The sequence below is a fragment of the Tachysurus fulvidraco genome, chromosome 5, assembly GCF_022655615.1.
Source record: "Tachysurus fulvidraco isolate hzauxx_2018 chromosome 5, HZAU_PFXX_2.0, whole genome shotgun sequence".
Lineage (NCBI taxonomy): Eukaryota > Metazoa > Chordata > Actinopteri > Siluriformes > Bagridae > Tachysurus > Tachysurus fulvidraco.
The window spans coordinates 790,523-807,958 of NC_062522.1; the positions used below are offsets into that span (position 1 = coordinate 790,523).

The 17,436-nt window shown below is 42.7% G+C and overlaps 1 long non-coding RNA gene and 3 other non-coding genes across 4 annotated transcripts; all 4 read right to left on the bottom strand.

Annotated features, from left to right (window-relative positions):
• Positions 1-891: 891 nt before the first annotated feature.
• trnay-aua lies at positions 892-973 on the bottom strand. Its single transcript has one exon. It is a non-coding gene; the product is annotated as a tRNA-Tyr (tRNA).
• A 901-nt stretch (positions 974-1,874) lies between these two features.
• Positions 1,875-1,957, bottom strand: trnal-cag. The gene has a single exon. It is a non-coding gene; the product is annotated as a tRNA-Leu (tRNA).
• Positions 1,958-2,121: 164 nt separating this feature from the next.
• Positions 2,122-2,203, bottom strand: trnas-aga. The gene has a single exon. It is a non-coding gene; the product is annotated as a tRNA-Ser (tRNA).
• Positions 2,204-9,232: 7,029 nt separating this feature from the next.
• On the bottom strand, positions 9,233-10,716 carry LOC125141246. Its single transcript, XR_007140628.1, has 3 exons — positions 9,715-10,716; positions 9,534-9,611; positions 9,233-9,402 (listed from the first exon to the last, which is right to left on the bottom strand). It is a non-coding gene; the product is annotated as an uncharacterized LOC125141246 (long non-coding RNA).
• Positions 10,717-17,436: the final 6,720 nt, after the last annotated feature.

The window sequence follows — 17,436 nt, forward strand, 5'->3', positions numbered from 1 at the left end:
GTGGCCCTCTTGACACTCTTGGCCAGCTCCTGAGTCACTTCGTGCTGATGGAGGCTGGCCTGCATAAGATGTTGTATCACCTGCCCCACAGAGGGCTCCGTAGCTGCTTTCATGTCCGATGCCCGCATTCTCCACCAGTGTAGGGCTCTTAGAGAGACGGGACACGAAAGAAGAGGCAGAGAGACTGGATCTGGGTTTTAAGAGAAGAGTGAGTTTAATTTTTCTATCACTGAAGCAGAACGAAAATTCAGGAGGCAGTGAAAGCAAAATAGATCCTTCCTGTAGGGTGCCTCTGGGCAAAGGTCCAGGCTCTCTGTCTGGACAACAGGAGAAGGGCGGCAGGGTAATGGCGGAGCAGTTCTCTCCAGGGGTATCGTGCAGGCTCAGTCGGCAGCCAGGAGTCCTGAGTCAGCTGGAGGTCTCTGTAAAAAGATAGTAGAAAAATGACAAGCATTAGTCTCGTTTGGCATGCTCGCTTTTCCCCTCTCCAGCCGCTGAGCCTTGCTTCCTGCTGTGATTTCTTCCTGGAGGGTGAATGCACCAGCAGCGCTCCTGATTGGTCCGAGATTTTTGGCGGGAGTTTCGGCCGCTCCGCCCCACTCTTCCTTGCCGCGGTGCTGGCCATGGTGCTGGAGACTGGGGGCTCGCGGTTAGCGCCGCTGGCCAAGGTGCTGAACCGCTGCCTGTTCCACTCTCTCGCTTCATTCATCATCTCTAGAGTGCAGCATCAGTTTTGGTACAGACACAGGCCGGTATCTTGAACTATTCTGTTTTTTGGTAAGGACACAGTTTTGGTAAGGACACAGTCCGGTATCTTGAACTATTTTGTTTTTGGGGAACACGTCCCCAAAAGGCAAGTTTCAAATGCCCGTTGACAGTCAAAACGACTGACGTAGTCGGCAGGATTCGTACTTGCGCGGGGAGACCCCAATGGATTTATAGTCCATCGCCTTAACCACTTGGCCACGACTACAAACGCAGCAGCTTATCTCTGAATGTTCGTTAAAGCTCTTTGTTTTGTTGTTACATGTCTGATTTTAAGGACCATGCACATGGTCTCCACAAGAAACACAACAAGGCAGTGTAGTTGGTTGACTTGTAAATATTCTGTGCCAATAGAACAAAAAATAAGCTTATCTTGGAACACACTGACCACTTGTCACCCATCTTCTGGTAAGCAGAAGCTCAAACCTACTCATTGGTGTTTGTCTCCCTGCGCAAGTACGAATCCTGCCGACTACGTCAGTCGTTTTGACTGTCAACGGGCATTTGAAACTTGTGGGGTGTCAAACCTAGTCATTGGTGTTTGACACCCCACTACCGGGATTTGATTTCATTCAGTTGATGAACATGCTATAGGGGGCCTCAATCCCAAATCAATAAGCTTCAGCTTTGAAAACAAAAAGGCATTGTATTTTGTTCGCTACCGAACATTCTATGGACAAGACTATTGAGTCATGCCAATGGCAAAAGATTAATCTAATTGTCAAACACAATGACCAAGTTTTACCCATTTTCTGGTAAACAGAAGCGCAGCCCTATTCCTCGGCGTTCGAGCCACTACTGTGAATGGATTTGTTTCAGATGCTACTGTGGGCCTCAATCCAAAAGTTTTAACCTTCAGGTGGGGACTATGTACAGGGTCTCTATCAACATCTCAGCAAGGCAGTCTAGTTGTTTCACTGTGCAATCATTTGTGGGCGAGACTGTAAAAGCATGCCAGGGCAGTAGAATGTAGCTTAGAATCCAAAGCAATTAAGGGTTTCTCACATTGTCTCGCAATTTGAAGATGAAAGTCATAAATACTGCAACCTAAGTTGAAAGCTTTTTTTCTCCTTCATGTACAGGATCCTGAGAAAAAGTGCAGGGCCCAATGTCAGAAGTGGGATTTGAACCCACGCCTCCAGGGGAGACTGCGACCTGAACGCAGCGCCTTAGACCGCTCGGCCATCCTGACAAAATCATGGTTAAAATCAACCCCTCAAAAATGCATTCATCATCTCTAGTGCACAGCATCAGTTTTGGTAAAGACACAAGCCAGTATCTTGAACTATTCTGCTTTTTGGGGAACACGTCCCCTAAGGCAAGTTTCAAATGCCCGGTGACAAACAAAACCACTGACGTAGTCAACAGGATTCAAACTTTCGCAGGGAGACCCCAATGGATTTCTAGTCCATCGCCTTAACCACTCGGCCACAACTACAAGCATGGCAGCTAATCTCTCAATGTTCGTTAAAGCTCTTCGTTTTGTTGTTTCATGTCTGATTTTAAGGACCATGCACATTGTTTCCACAAGAAACACAACAAGGCCGTGTAGTTGGTTGACTTGTAAATATTCTGTGCCAATAGAACAAAAAATAAGCTTATCTTGGAACACACTGACCACTTGTCACCCATCTTCTGGTTAGCAGAAGCTCAGACCTACTCTTTGGTGTTTGACACCCCACTACCGGGATTTGATTAGTTTTAGTTGATGAACATGCTACAGGGGGCCTCAATCCCAAATCAACTGCTGCTGTGAATGGATTTGTTTCAGATGCTACTGTGGGCCTCAATCCAAAAGTTTTAACCTTCAGGTGGGGACTATGCACAGGGTCTCTATCAACATCTCAGCAAGGCAGTCTAGTTGTTTCACTCTGCAATCATTTGTGGGCGAGACTGTAAAAGCATGCCAGGGCAGTAGAATGTAGCTTAGAATCCAAAGCACTTAAATAAAAGCAATAAAATCTCAGAGCCCAATGCTTGTGCCCCATTAGGGAGCATCCAAACTTCAGAACCACTTGAGCTGGTTTCCATCAACTTTTGGTCAGCGGAAGTCAAAGAAGAAAAGTCGGTAGACATACTGGTTGTGACAGATCATTTTACAGAAATGGCCCATGCATTTCCATGCCAGAATCAGTCTGCCAATCAGGTTGCGAAAAGACTCTGGAATGACTTCTTTCTGGTCTATGGATTCCCCAAAAGAATTCATTCTGACCAGGGGGCTAACTTTGAGAGCAAGCTTATCAAGGAACTATTGACCATGGCGGGTGTAGACAAATCACACACAACACCATACCACCCCATGGGTAAATGGGTAATGGCATTGCTGAGAGGTTTAATAGGACGCATGATCAGGGCATTGCCCCCTAAAGTTAAATCAAAATGGCCACGGATGGTACAACAATTTACTTTCTGTTACAACTGCACAGAATATGAGACAATTCTTTCCATTCTTTCTTATGTTTGGCAGAGTTCCTCGTCTCCCAATTGATGTCCTGTTTCAAAATGTGATTCTTAATGAAGATGTGGTGGATTACAAAGATTTTGTGTCCAAGCTGAAGAATGACTTGTGTGAAGCAGCACACATAGTGAGGATGCACACTCTAAAAGAGCAGGAATGACATGGCAGACTTTACAACAGAAAGGTGAAAGGCTGTCCACTGGCTGTTGGGGACAGAGTGTTGGTTGCAAACAGAGTCAAAAAAGGTAGAAGAAAAGTTTCCTACAAATGGGAGTCATCTCTATATAAAGTCACTGTGGTGTATCCTGATATCAATGTTTACAGGATTTGAGAAATCCACTCTAACAAAGTGAGGGTAGTCCATAGAATTTTTTGTTATCTGTGAACTTACTACCAGTTGATGAACATCAGGAATCAGATCAAAATGATGATGACGTGAATGATGAAATTGATCTTTAGGAAAACAAAGTTGATCATGATGACAGAACTGCAAACTGGATATTAAGTAATATTGGTGGTTTTGATGAGGAGGATGAATGTACAAACTGTACAGACTTACCTGCTGTGCCAGATTGTGTGTCAGAGATACTGGACTCGGCAAGCACTGATGCTGGGAACCTGCAGGACAGAAATGATGCCAAAGTGACAAGTGATGTTGATCTGCCAGAAGTAGGAGGTCAAGACTCTAACTCATCTCAAAGAGAACAAGTCAAGGATGAGGTTATCCACGATGAGGGGTCTGTGGTTTGCTCACAGCCAAGGCAGGTAGAGGCAGCAGTAACTCGAACTAGACTTGGCAGAGTCATTAAGCCTACTGAAAAGACTGATTTGTGAAATGAACAAACAACACATCAACAGTTCAGACTCTACAGTGAGTTCTTTTGTTTATCTATTTAAAAGCATTTTCACTGAAAGTGTTACATTTGATTCCATGCAAAGTTGAGCACACGGAAACGAATTGATACAGAGATTGGAATTTGATTGAGTTATTACATGATGGAATTTTTGAGGTGTAACAGGTACCTCTTTAGTCTACTTTCAGAGTGAGGTTAGGAACCTCCCTTGTATCTAGGTACTTCTTATTGGAGATTCTTTTGATTGACAGATTATCATACTTTTTGTGCAGTTTTTCTTCTCTTATTTATTCATTGACAACATGAAGTGGGAGTTCCATACCCTATTTTCCTATCTTTCTTCACTGCTTTTTTTTCTGGTTATGGTTTGTCCCAATTAAGCAGGATTTATGGGGGGTGTATGTAACAGGATAAATATTACAGAGGGTTCTTTAAATAAATCCTGCTGTAATGAGATTGCACATCCTATTGGCCGCACCAGTGGCGCTATTGTGCCCCGAGTCGAACTATCTGCAGCAGAGTTAGAGAGAACTGCTGTGGGTGAGTCGTTTCTTTTGCAGCTCCGTGCTAAAAGTTATAAAATATGCATTTCATGTTCGAATATTAGACGATACATGTAAGGGATTGCACACAGTGGACACTGGTTGATTTTTGGAGTGTCTTCTGGTTATATTTCTTGGAATTTTGATATTTCCGTTTGCATGAATGCACTAATATTTTATTGTGTGCCATTTCCCCATGTGCTCTCTAACCACGTGAAATGTTTCTCGAATAGATGGAGCTGTATACAATCCCAATGGCTCACTATTCTCTCCTTTTTACTGCTCTGTGTGCAGGTAATTGTTTATCATATGGCATTTCCTGTGTTTTGCAAATGTTTATTGCAAACTCTTATGCTGCATTAATGTTCTAATAATATTATTCAATGTTATTCATATTCTCAACTAATGTTAAATGCACTATACGATCACAAAACATTTAAATTCAAGAAGAAGAAAAAGAAAGAAAGCAAAGCCATGTTGTATAATTTCCTGGATAAATTACAGTTCAGAATTTTCAGTTATTTTTATCTATCTATCACATACAGTGCAGTGTGGCTCCATCAGTCAGTTTGCCCTGTGTATCTGTGTTGTTTGTAGATGATTCTCCAAGAGCAGCAGCACTCACAAGAAGCCTGGAAGAGATGATTGTGAGGGAACTCCAGCCTAGTCCACTAATCTGTAGTAGAAGATGAGGGATTCTAGGCATTTGTAAAAGATATGTTTGATGAGTGCAAAGACAAAGTAAGAGCAATTTTGCAAAATGCTTCAAGTGTTGTACATACCACTGATATGTGGACTTCAATGTCCACAGAGGCGTACTTGACTGTCACATGTTATGTAATTGAGAATTTGCAAACTAAAGATTTTGTTTTGGAAACAGCGATTTTTCCATGGACAGCATATTGTTGATAATATCAGCTCAGAACTTAAACAAATAACAGATGAATAGGGCATAACTGATAAGGTGATGGCAATTGTGACAGACAACGGGGCAAATATGGTGGCTGCAGTACACATGGCTGGGTGGAGGCATTATCCTTGTTTTGCCCACACTCTGAATTTAGTTATAAAGGACAGTCTAAAAGCTGTCCCTGAGGTGTTGCAGATCCTGGGAAAATGCAACACAATTGTGTCATTTTTTCACAATAGCACTAAGCAGCAGATGAAAATAGCAACACAGGTTGATCCAGTCTGTAGAAACCCGCTGGAATTCTGTTTTCTACATGCTGGACAGGTTGCATGAACAACATGAAGTTGTGACCACAGTCCTCTGTCTTCTAGGCAGGAGTGAATTGTGCATTAATGTGGGAGAATTATCACTCATCACCCAAATTGTTGATGCACTGAGGCCCTTTGAGGAAGTGACAAGGGAGATATCATCAGAAAAATATGTTTCAGTCTCTAAAGTGATTCCTCTCGTGTCTCTTCTTTAAAGAGCCTGTAAGCATCAGTGCAGCTCCGTTGCCACACAGCTGGCACAGCAATGCCAGCATAGATTTGCAGTCTGTTATGTCCCCAGCTAGTCTAGGGTTGGGGGAACAAGTAACAGAATAAAAATGGTGTGATGTGTGGAGGCAGCAAGGTTCGATTCCCAACCCCAGGGCTTTTAACAAAGACCAAAAATGCAAATATCAGTGAACCCTGATATTTGTTATTTCTTGACCTATTAAGTTATTGTTAATTATTTGGGAAGGGATTTGTAGAGAGGTGGGTTCCATTTTCTTTCACATGTTTTCTCCTGTTTAACCCTCTGGGGTCTGACCATTTTGGGACACTGGCAGAGTTTCTGACATGCTCTTACATTTGATCTTTTTTCAGTTATTTCAAAACATATTAATGGCTAATATCACATAACATTGTATTCAGCACAAACAGGGCTACAATATTATGTAAGTAAAATGTATGTACATGTATGTACAAACATCAAGTAAATGATGTTTATGCATGGGTAGTAAAAAAAAGAAAAAGAAAAGATGCTGAAATAAGGCCAAGAAACACATACTAAACATTTGTTCACACACAATAAAGTTCTCTACTCTTGTAGAGTTGATAATTTGCTACAAAAAGATGTGAAAACCATTTTACCCACTAATTCACATGAAACAATACATTGATTTAACTTTTGTAAGACAGTTTTTGTTGTGTAAAGGCAATATGCAAGGGAGGGACAATCGTCATGAATATTGATGATTCACACCCAACCCCCTAATGGCTTAGTCTGGATTGTGTTGACAAAAGAATGAATGTGGGGAGACTTAAAGAGAAAATCTCTTGCTTGTAGTTTAATAAAATAGTGTACAATGAAGTACAAAAGACTTAAGATTTTATTTATATCTGTACTTGACAAAATAAGACTTTTATTTTACCAATGTTTAAAAAACATGAACAATACAATAGAGTCAAGAGTCAAGAAGCTTTACTGTATGGAATGATTCAAAATGTCAACTGTAAATGTACAGTTTGGTGTGTATCAAAAAATACTTTACATATAAATTAAATATTTATATAAATATAAATTTGTTAAATGTTGTCATGCCATTGTTCAAAACAGTTCCTATTTAACTGAACACACAAGGGAACATTACATGTTTTGCATTTCCAAGGTGTATCCTGTCTTTTACCATGCACTGTCTTGCAGCACACACATTTCCGGTGACCAACAGTATTTGCCAGTATTTCTTACATCAGAGGTCAGCCGAGCTATTGGAACTGGCACATGTTTACTCCTGGTCTGTTTTGGATGATAGAGGTTTATACAAGCTTGACGGATAGTGTCCATAAGAGGTTTGACCCTGAAAAGACGGTCATGTTCAGCTATGCCCCTTTTCCTATCATTTACCTTGTCTTCTTCTGGGTGACTCATGTGCAGATTCCATGAAATAGTGTGGTATCTATCTCTTGACATTACTTTGGCAGGAAAAGGCACAGAGAAAACATTGTCCTGTCTCCAGTAGTCCCTGATGGAGATTAACTTTACCATGGCCATATAAAATATTAGTCCGTATTATTGCTGACATCTTTCCATTTGTACTTGCAACCCTTTGCTGTTGCCCTGGCAGCCTGAGCGTTGGTATTATGGCTTAGAGTTGACACTGCATTCTCATGGAAAAACATTTTGAAGAGACTCAGGGGTGTGTGTGCATCTGCAGGACTCAGCTGTGGTCCAGGTTCCCATGCAGGAAAGAAACTCAAAGTGTGTGGAACCACATCAATATCAGTCTCTGTTTTCCATGACAGAACAGACTGCCTGCTGCTTGCCTGGATGTTGGTCCTGAGTCTCTTTGGAACAGGTGCATTATCACTGTCAGTGTATGTGACCGCCTTGCCGATCATGGCACAAGACTGAAAATGACCACTATGGGATGAGGCTGCATCAACTTTGTTGTAGCTTTTTAGCATTAAATCCCATAAATACATGGTTAAACTTATTTTTGTTTCAAAGCTTAGACTCTCAAGATTTTATTAAGCCCACACACAAAGCATAATATGATTTATAGCCATCATACTAATTGAATCAAAATTGGTAGTGAACTGAACTAGGTGGCGCTAGACCAGTTGTTCCCTTACGTTTAGACTCTTCCCTTTCTTCACTGCAGAAATATTTTCCAAAACAAATACTTGTAAAAAAAATCCCCAAGAGTTCAAGGAACTGGAATATGTAAGCCTTTTAATCCAAAATGCTTTGCCCGCCTCGCAAATATTCCGTTTCTGACCGAAAACTGGAAACAGCAGTTCACCTCTGTCCATTGTTTCGGTTCTCACTTCTCCCATGAGGCTTCTAAAACTACACTGTTGCATCAGATTTGTAGTCCAGGGCCTAACGAATCAAACAAGCCCTCACTTGAGACAATCGGTGCCTGTAATGCAGAGATAGACGGCTGAGAAGCCAATGATGTCTCTCCATCCTAGGTGGGACACCCTCCCTTTGCCTGACAATTGGTAGCAATTTCATGATCTGGGACCTTTAGAGCTCTTTAGCCAATAAGGAGACAATTCCAATGGTATGCAACATGACATGTCTCTGATGCCTGTGCTGTGCAGAAATTGCGCAATTCTCGACTTTTTCACACTCTCACACCTCAGCGTGTCAAGTTACAGGCCTTTTTTCACAGCAGACTTCTAGGCAGAGGGGTTCTCTTTGTTTTAGGCCTTTTAAACTGAGCATGTAGTCTTTTAATTCAAAGTTATACAGTAAACAAGTAAACAAGAAAAACATGAACGGACGGACATGTCCGTAGAAAAATATTCATATAAAATCCAATTTTGAGTCTCTTGAATTGAATTTTTTTTTGGTGAAAGCCAAGACATGTGGCTATGACCCTCAGTTGTTATATAGCTCCTAACATGTTTCGGAGCAATAAGATTAATAAGTTTATCAGGTAAACAACTCAGATGGAAATCAAAAACTTCCATTCTAGCCTCTGTAACTTTGTGTCAGTAAGGCCTAGAATCGCTCTGACACTTGTGTCTGAAACTAGAGACTCTCTACTTTCCAATGAGACCACCCCTGTTTGTCAAAGTATGTGGGAGCCATACCACTTTTTAGGTGGGTAGGTCATTTAGGCAAAAATCATGAAAATAGATCCAAATAAATAAATAAATGGTTAGGGTTTGAAAAATTTTGAATCAAAAATAAAATATAAAATAAAATTATTACGCAGTATTTTACTGTAGCAGTGACACTTTAATAAACTGTAATTACACATTAGTCTCAGTTGCTTTGAGAACTGAAAGAGACCTACGGCATGTGTGAGTAGCAGGTAAAGGTGATGCAGACACATTCCTAAATAAAAAAATCATAATTAGTCTCATCGTGTATTTTCCAAAGTACTAAGCAACACATTATTAATAATATATAACTAATATATACTAATTTAAAATATAAATGAAAAATTAGTACAAGAGTGGACGTACTCTTTTTTTGTTCCCAGTTGCATTGCTGCGTGCCCTCGTGCGAGTGTCAGACGAAGGTGAACGTATTGTAGCCACATTCTTAAAAAAAATATCATGATTAGTATCATGTATTTCCAAAGTACAAAGCAACACACCAGTATTACTAATGCTGAGAACATAAAAGACGGTAAATGTGGCTTACACAGGATGAATGTCGGTCGTGTTGCTGCGTGCCCTCGTGCGAGTGTCAGACCAAGGTGAAGCTACATTCCTAAAAAAAAAATCCTAATTAGTATCATGTATTTTTCAAAGTATTTACAAAGCAAAACAATTAATATAATTGTAACGAGGCGGAGTCGTATGGATCCATTTGCAGCGTATTTATTAATCTCGACAGAGTAGGCAGGCAGGGTCAAACACGGCAAACACAATATCAGAGAAATGGTAGAATCGGAATCGAGGGACAGGCAGAAGGTCAGGGCAGGCAGCGAACAATCGAAGAGACAGATAACAGAAACAAAGTCAAAACAATCGGAACAAACAATCAGAGAAACGCTCAGAATGACTGCGGGAGCAAGTCGAGACTTCGCAATGGGATCAAGTTTGTTTGCTTATTTAAGTGCGTCAGCTGATGGGGAACAGCTGGCGCCCTGATTAGGTTGAGCGGGGTGTAGTGGGAAGTGTAGTCCGGGAGCGCTTAGTACTCCGGAGACGATTCTCTCCGTTGTGGGTGCGGAGGTGAGGCAGGTGTGCTGATCATGACAATAATGTATTTTCCACATCAGTAATACAAATATTCTGCACACATAATAGAAAAAAATTGACACCACATTGATACATTTACACCCGAACAGATTGTCACGTAAACAAGACTACTTGAGACATAAACACTAGTCAAAATATATTCTAAATAGTGATGTTGCTATATAAAATATTGTATATTCACATTACATTAATCAGCATACTGCTTAATAATAACTAACATTTTAAGGTAAATAAAAGTTGCCAATTACGAGACATTTCTAAGCTGGTAGAACCTGGCATTTTGGCTGCATCTGATGAGGGTGTTGAGAAAGAATCTGAGACTGCTGGCTTTGGTTCTGTTCTCAATATAGATTCAAAAGATTTTGGTTCTGATGCTGTATTGGCAGTTAAGGTGAAAGAATTAGATCTTGAGTTAAAACAACAGGAATGTGAAGCTCAGCGCATCAGGCTTCGAGTAATAGAAGCTGAGAGTAAACAAGATAGTGAACGACATAGGAATGAGATGGAGGCTCTAAAGTTACGTAGCAGACCTATTCCATCACCTCAAGCTAGACCTTCAGATTTATCACTGGTAATGCAAACAGTTAGATTCTGCACAGGCCCTTAATGAAAGTTCCTCTGATTCATCTGAGTCACAATCTGATTTTGACGTTGGCAAATATATTAGACTTGTTCCGCCATTAAGAGAGACTGAAGTGGACTCATATTATGTAGCGTTTGGATGTGCTGCTGCCAAATTGCAGTGGCCTAAGGATATGTGGGCTTTACTTCTTCAATGCAATCTGTCTGGTAAGGCACAGGAAGTTACGGCTGCATTACCTACTGAACAATCTTTAGATTATGATGCTATAAAAATGACTGTGTTACGAGCATATGAACTGGTGCCAGAAGCATAGAGCCCCAACCTTTTTATGGAACGGTCAATGTTTGATAATTTTACCGCAGCCCGCTGAGGGGGGGACGTTGATTGCTTATATTTTAGATTGTTTTGATTTAATAATTGAAATTTAATTGTATTTAAATATGCCTTCAAAATAAGATAGTTACCCCAAAAAATTTATATAAAGTGATTTAAGGTGAATTTTAATAAGAAGAAGCTTCAGTCAAACTGCTTTTAGTGTCGCTGCTCCCAGGATGTGGATTTCACTCTCACTGTTTATCCATCAGTCACCTTCACTAAATTTACAAAGCAGCTTGAACACAGTGTGTGTGTGTGTGTGTGTGTGTGTGTGTGTGTGTGTGTGTGTGTGTGTGTACCTCAGTATCTCCAGTGTACAGTGTGGATTCTTCAGTCCATCAGAGAGCAGCTTCACTCCTGAATCCTGCAGTCCATTGACAGGTTCAATTCTCTCAGTCTGGAGGAGTTTGAGATGAGAACTGAGGACAGAACTCTACAGCTTTCCTCTGTCAGATTACAGAGATGCAGCCTGGATGAGAAATGTTGAAGTGTTTGATTTATTTGTCTGATAGTGAATTGAGGTGTTTCCATCAGTGAGAAATAAAGTGTCCACCTGAACACAAGGTTCTAATATCAGGATAAAAATATAAAATAAATAGTCTGTGTACAGATGTGGTAAGTAAGAATGCACATCACAGAGAAAAGGATCCTGCAATTTCTTGCCACATCACAAGTGAGTATGTAAACCAGACATTAAGATGGTTTTATCGACAGATGCTTAGCGTCATCATTAAGTCACCGTCTCCAATACTGGACCTGTGTTGGTTGTGTTGGTTTGAGGCTCAGAACTGGTCAAGTAGGATTAGTTAGTCTTATTTCTTTGTAAACCACTAGCCACAGTATCAAGCCCTGTTTACAGGTATTTGTTTACCATTTGTTAACTTTATTATTCCTTATATTTATTAAAGTTTAATGATTTATAGCATTTATTGGTAATATATAAGTGTAAATAGTTATATGCTATTGGTACTTATAAATAGTGACAGATACTATTTATCAGTATTGTTGTGTATTAAACATTATGTAATGATAACAGTGTAAAGATTGTTACATTATAAAGTCTTATAACAGACTGAATAGGAGCTTAGAATGTGAGAGGTTACAACATGAAGCATTAATTATCCTCTATATAAATTCACATAGCATCGTTTTTAAATAATTTCATAATAATCAGAGAGATTTAGATCACTTTTGAGTTTGGGAGTTAGATACATGTTGAGACTGCTGAAAACTGCTGTGACCTTGTAACCATTTCGTCTCTAGGTTACGACCGTAACCCTAGATCCCTGAGGAAGGAGACGCTGCATCAAAACACTAAGGGTATGTCCTGCGTTACCACACGTATAATCTGACCAATAGGCATGTGACATTATCGGCGGGTGACGTCACGTAAACAGGAAGCTACAAATGGCTGCGAGATGGAAAAGACACTAGCTCCTGTGGGAGAACGTAAGCGCTGCAGGGATGCAGGGAGTGTGGCATGGAGACACAGCGTCTCGTTCCTCAGGGAACTAGGGTTACGGTCGTAACCTAGAGATGTTCCCTTTCGGAACTCGAGCTGCGTCGAAATGCTATGGGAACGAGTGTCCAATCATGCCACACTGACCAGACCCTGCTTACAGAGTGAGGGCCTTGGCACCTGCACGTAGGACAGAGGAGCCTGGGGTGGCTCTGAGGTCACGGTTATAGAACCTGACGAAGGTCAGCGGGGTGGACCAACCCGCAGCGTCACAGATGCCTTGGAGTGCCACTCCAGTGGACCAGGCCGTAGAGGCTGCCACACCCAGGGTGGAGTGAGCTCGGACCCCGAGTGATGCGGGGAGGCCAGAGGACTCGTGAGCCGACACAATCGCATCCACTACCCATTTGCTCAACGTCTACTTTGCGGCCGGGAAACCTTTCCTGTTAGGGCCGTAGCTGACGAGCAGCTGCTCCGACTTTCTCCACGGAGTCGTCCTGCGGAGGTAAGTGACCAGTGCTCGCACTGGACACAGTCGGTTCTGTCACTCCTGTTCAGGGGCTGTAAATGGAGGAGGGCAGAATGCCTGCAACATGACAGGTTGTGAGGGGGCCGAAGGCACCTTTGGTACATACCCAGGTTTCGGATAGAGAAACACTCTGGCCATGCCAGGGCAAACTCCAGGCAAGATGGGGCCATGGGCAAGGCCTGCAGATCCCCGATCCTCTTCAGGCAGGAAATCGCCAAGAGGAAGGTGGTCTTAATAGACAGAAACCTAAGGGCCACTTCAGTCAATGGCTCGAAGGGGGGCTCCGTTAGAGCTGCCAGCACAACTGCCACATCCCAGACAGGCACTCTGTGTTGCGTCCCGGGCTTCAGCCTCCGGCACCACGGAGGAAACATGTCACCAATGGGTGCCTACCCAATGACTGCCCCGCCGTCGGGGTGCTATATGCCGTGATTGCGAACACGTAAACCTTCAGGGTCGAGGGGGGTAACCCAACGGCAATCTGTTCCTGTAAGAACTCCAGAACTGAGCCAATCAGGCAGCTAACTGGTTCCAGGCCATGGTGCTCGCACCACGATATAAACAGTCGCCATCGTGCGGCATACAACCTCCTTGTGGAGGAAGCTCTGGAATGGAGAAGGGTGTCTACTACCTTGGTAGAGAGACCAGCCGCTATGAACTGTGCCCCCACAGGGGCCACAGCCACAGCCTCCACAGCTCTAGGCGGGGGTGAGAGGAGATCCCTCCTGGGGGGAATTTCCCACAGAGGGCCCTCGAGTAGGGTTTTTAACCCCAAAAACACCACCATCATCTCCAGGCAACGAGAGACATGGGCCGCTCCACAGACCTTGGGCAGAGTGGACACTCATGACCCATGAGGGAAGCATCCATCGTTAGCGTCATGCGACGACATGGAGCCCCCAACACGGGTCCTTGGGACAGAAACGTTCAGTCTTTCCAAACATCCAAGGCTCGAAAGGCACGCCGCAAGACCTTGATGGAATGATATGGGTTTCCCCTGAGAGAAAACCCTCTGCCCAGGAGCCACCACTGGAGGGGCCTCATGTGCAGGAGGCGGAGCGGGATTATGCTGGACGCCGCTGCCATAAGACCCAGCAGTCTCTGAAACTGCTTCACACTGAGTTGCTGGCCTTCCCGCACTCTCCTGACAGAGGTGAGGATGACTTCGACCTGAGCAGGTGACCAATCTCGATGCCGAGTTGCCTGTTGCACCGACTGAGCCAGAATCACCCGATCGTCGATGTAATTTAAAATGCGGATGCCCTGGATCTCCTAGTCACGACCTCATTGAGGGGGCGTAGATCTAGAATGGGACGCAACCCGCCATCCTTCTTCGGAACGATGAAGTACAGGTTGTGGAAGCCTGACTCTCGAACCGAGGTGGCAGGGCTGGCAGACCGGCTTCCATGACCCGAACGGCCAGAGCAATGTACTCCCATATCCATACCGAGACTTTGGGTGGAAGTGGAGGGAGGTGCCGCTGGAGGGGGGCTGTGCTCTGAAGCACATCCTGTGGCAGAACCGACAGCCTGGCATCGCCTTGGGCCCTTAGGCCCCGCCTGAGGAGATTGGGTGGCCACGCTCTGTTTCTGGCCTCCGCGATGCCCAGAAGGACCAGGCTGGGGCTGCCGCTGAACAGCCCCACGAGATCACCGAGGGAGGTACTGCTGAAACGCAGCCGACCGCTTTTTAGACTCCTGGAACTTGTTCACAACCGCCGTCACAGAACAGAACAGAAAGAGGACGAATGGCTGAAGCACTGCTGGGGCCAGGTCCCGCAGGTTGAGGGAGTAAACACCGACCCTGCCTGGTGAGAAATGGGCTGCTCTACTTCCACAACAATAGGAGAGGAGAACCTTGTGACCTGCTGGTGGTACCATGCAAACCTACCCCGCCGCTGCTTCACTCACCGCTTGGGGGTCCATCTGGGACCCAAGAACACATTAGAGAAGCTGCGGGATCGATTTACATGGCCGGGCATGAACGCCGAGGTCCAGGGCTTTTGCAGGGCTTGCACCACATGCCAGTGGACCTCACCCCTGAAGCCAGCTCCGGCCCCCCTTTTTCCCCTTCCTATTATTGGCATCCCCTTTGAGGGGCTTGGCATGGACCTCATCGGACCTCTACCAAAGTCTGCCCGGGGCCATGAATACAAGGCAAGGCAAGGCAAGGCAAGGCAAGGCAAGGCAAGTTTATTTGTATATTATTTATTTTCATACACAGAGGTCATTCTAAGTGCTTTACATAGAAATTAGAAAACAATTTATAAGAGAGAGAAAAAAATGTAAAAAATATGTAAAAATAAGAGACACGATAAAATCATAATAAAAACAATGAACAATTAAAGAAAATAAATGTGATTTTAATAAAAACAGTTTAAAATATGTTAAAAAGAATAAAACAGGAGTAAAAGTGATTTGGTTAAAAAGTGCAGTCAGTGTGAAGCAGCACAGCGCTCATTCAGCAAATGCAGAGTTAAACAGATGTGTTTTTAATGGAGTCAAGAAGATCGGCATAATTTGTTTTAAATTAAATAATGGTGTGATGAATATGCTGAGATATTTAAAACCAACAGTATTTATTTTGAAGGGTGAGAGAGACATGAAAGATCATTTCAACCGGAAATTTTGAAAGAGAGCACCATGGATTTAGACAAGTTAATTTTATATCCAGATAAGCTATATCTATATATATATAAGCTATAACTATACTCTGAAATACATTTTAATATTGCTGGAACTGACTTCTCTGGTTCAGAAATATACAGCAGAACGTCATCCGCATATAAAGAAATCTGACGTTCCTCATCTCCCATCGTTATACCACAAAGGTGTTGGCATTGCCTTATAGATTCTGCCAGTGGTTCGATTACGAGGGGCAAAGAGCAGGGGTGAAAGAGGACATCCCTGCCTTGTACCTCTTTCTATGCCAAAGGGTTTCGAGATCAAACCATTCGTAGTGACTGTAGTTCGTGGATTATCATGAAGCAATTTTTTCAGATCAGTGAATTTAGGACCTAAATTAAGTTTCCTGAGAGTAGCAAAAAGAAATTCCCATTCAACTCTATCGAAGGCTTTTTCTGCATCCAGAGAAATAATAAGGGCTGGGAGTTTACGTGCCTGTATTGAGTCTATGATGTTCAAGGATGTTCCCGAGCCTGCGGGCAAGGACATTTATAATAGCAAGTATTTTATAATCGGTATTCAAGAGACTTATTGGCCTGTAAGACGCACATTCTTGAAGGTCTTTTCCGTTTTCTGGAATTAAACAAATTGATGCCGTTTTCCACAACTCAGGGGCCACTCCATGGTCTAGTAAATCTTGGAGAGCGGGCATTAAAGTAGGAGAGAGTTCTGGCCAAAACCTTTTGTAAAACTCACAGGGGAATCCATCAGGGCCTGGAGATTTGGAGGGCATAGATTGGATTGCACTGAAGATTTCTTCCAGTGACAAGGGTGAATCCAAAAATAATGTATCATCGACTGTAATATTCATAAGAGGGATTCTGTCTAAAAATTCAGTAATATCAAATTGTTTGGCCGTGACTTATGATTTATATAATGTTTTGTAGTAATCTCTAAATAAATCGTTAATTGAAGTAGCATTGTATGTGATTGAGCCATCTGGGGACTTCATTGACTTGATTGTTCTTTCACTTTGTATTTTTTTTATTTGGTGGACCAGTAATCTGTTAGGCTTATTTGCATATTCATAATACTTTAGTTTAGAGAGGAATATAAGCTTTTTAATATGATTTGTGTGATCCAAATTAAGTTTAGCTCTGACTCAACATAGTGGGGCCCAATTTGTCTGAGTAGGAACTGTGCTGTGTAGACACTCCAATCTTTTTACTTCTCTTTCAAGATTCTGTCCAAGCCTTTTTTGGACCAAGCCTGTCTGCATGCTGAATTATATGATATAATATGTCCTCTAATTGTAGCCTTCGCAGCATCCCAGATAGTTGCAGATGATACAGGTGAGTTTTCATTATCTGTCCAATAGTTTCAATAATCCATCCCGGACCGATTCCCAAAATGCCAAATCATTCAACGTAGGATCCGTGGGGGTTAGAGTAAAAAGTGTATTCTTTACCCCCCCTGTTAAATTCTCTCCAGACATCAATAATGCCCGACTCATTGCAAGGTTCTCTAAGGACCAGGGATGATCTAGGATTAGAGTCTAAAGTAGACTTATCCATTTTTTGGTCCACGAC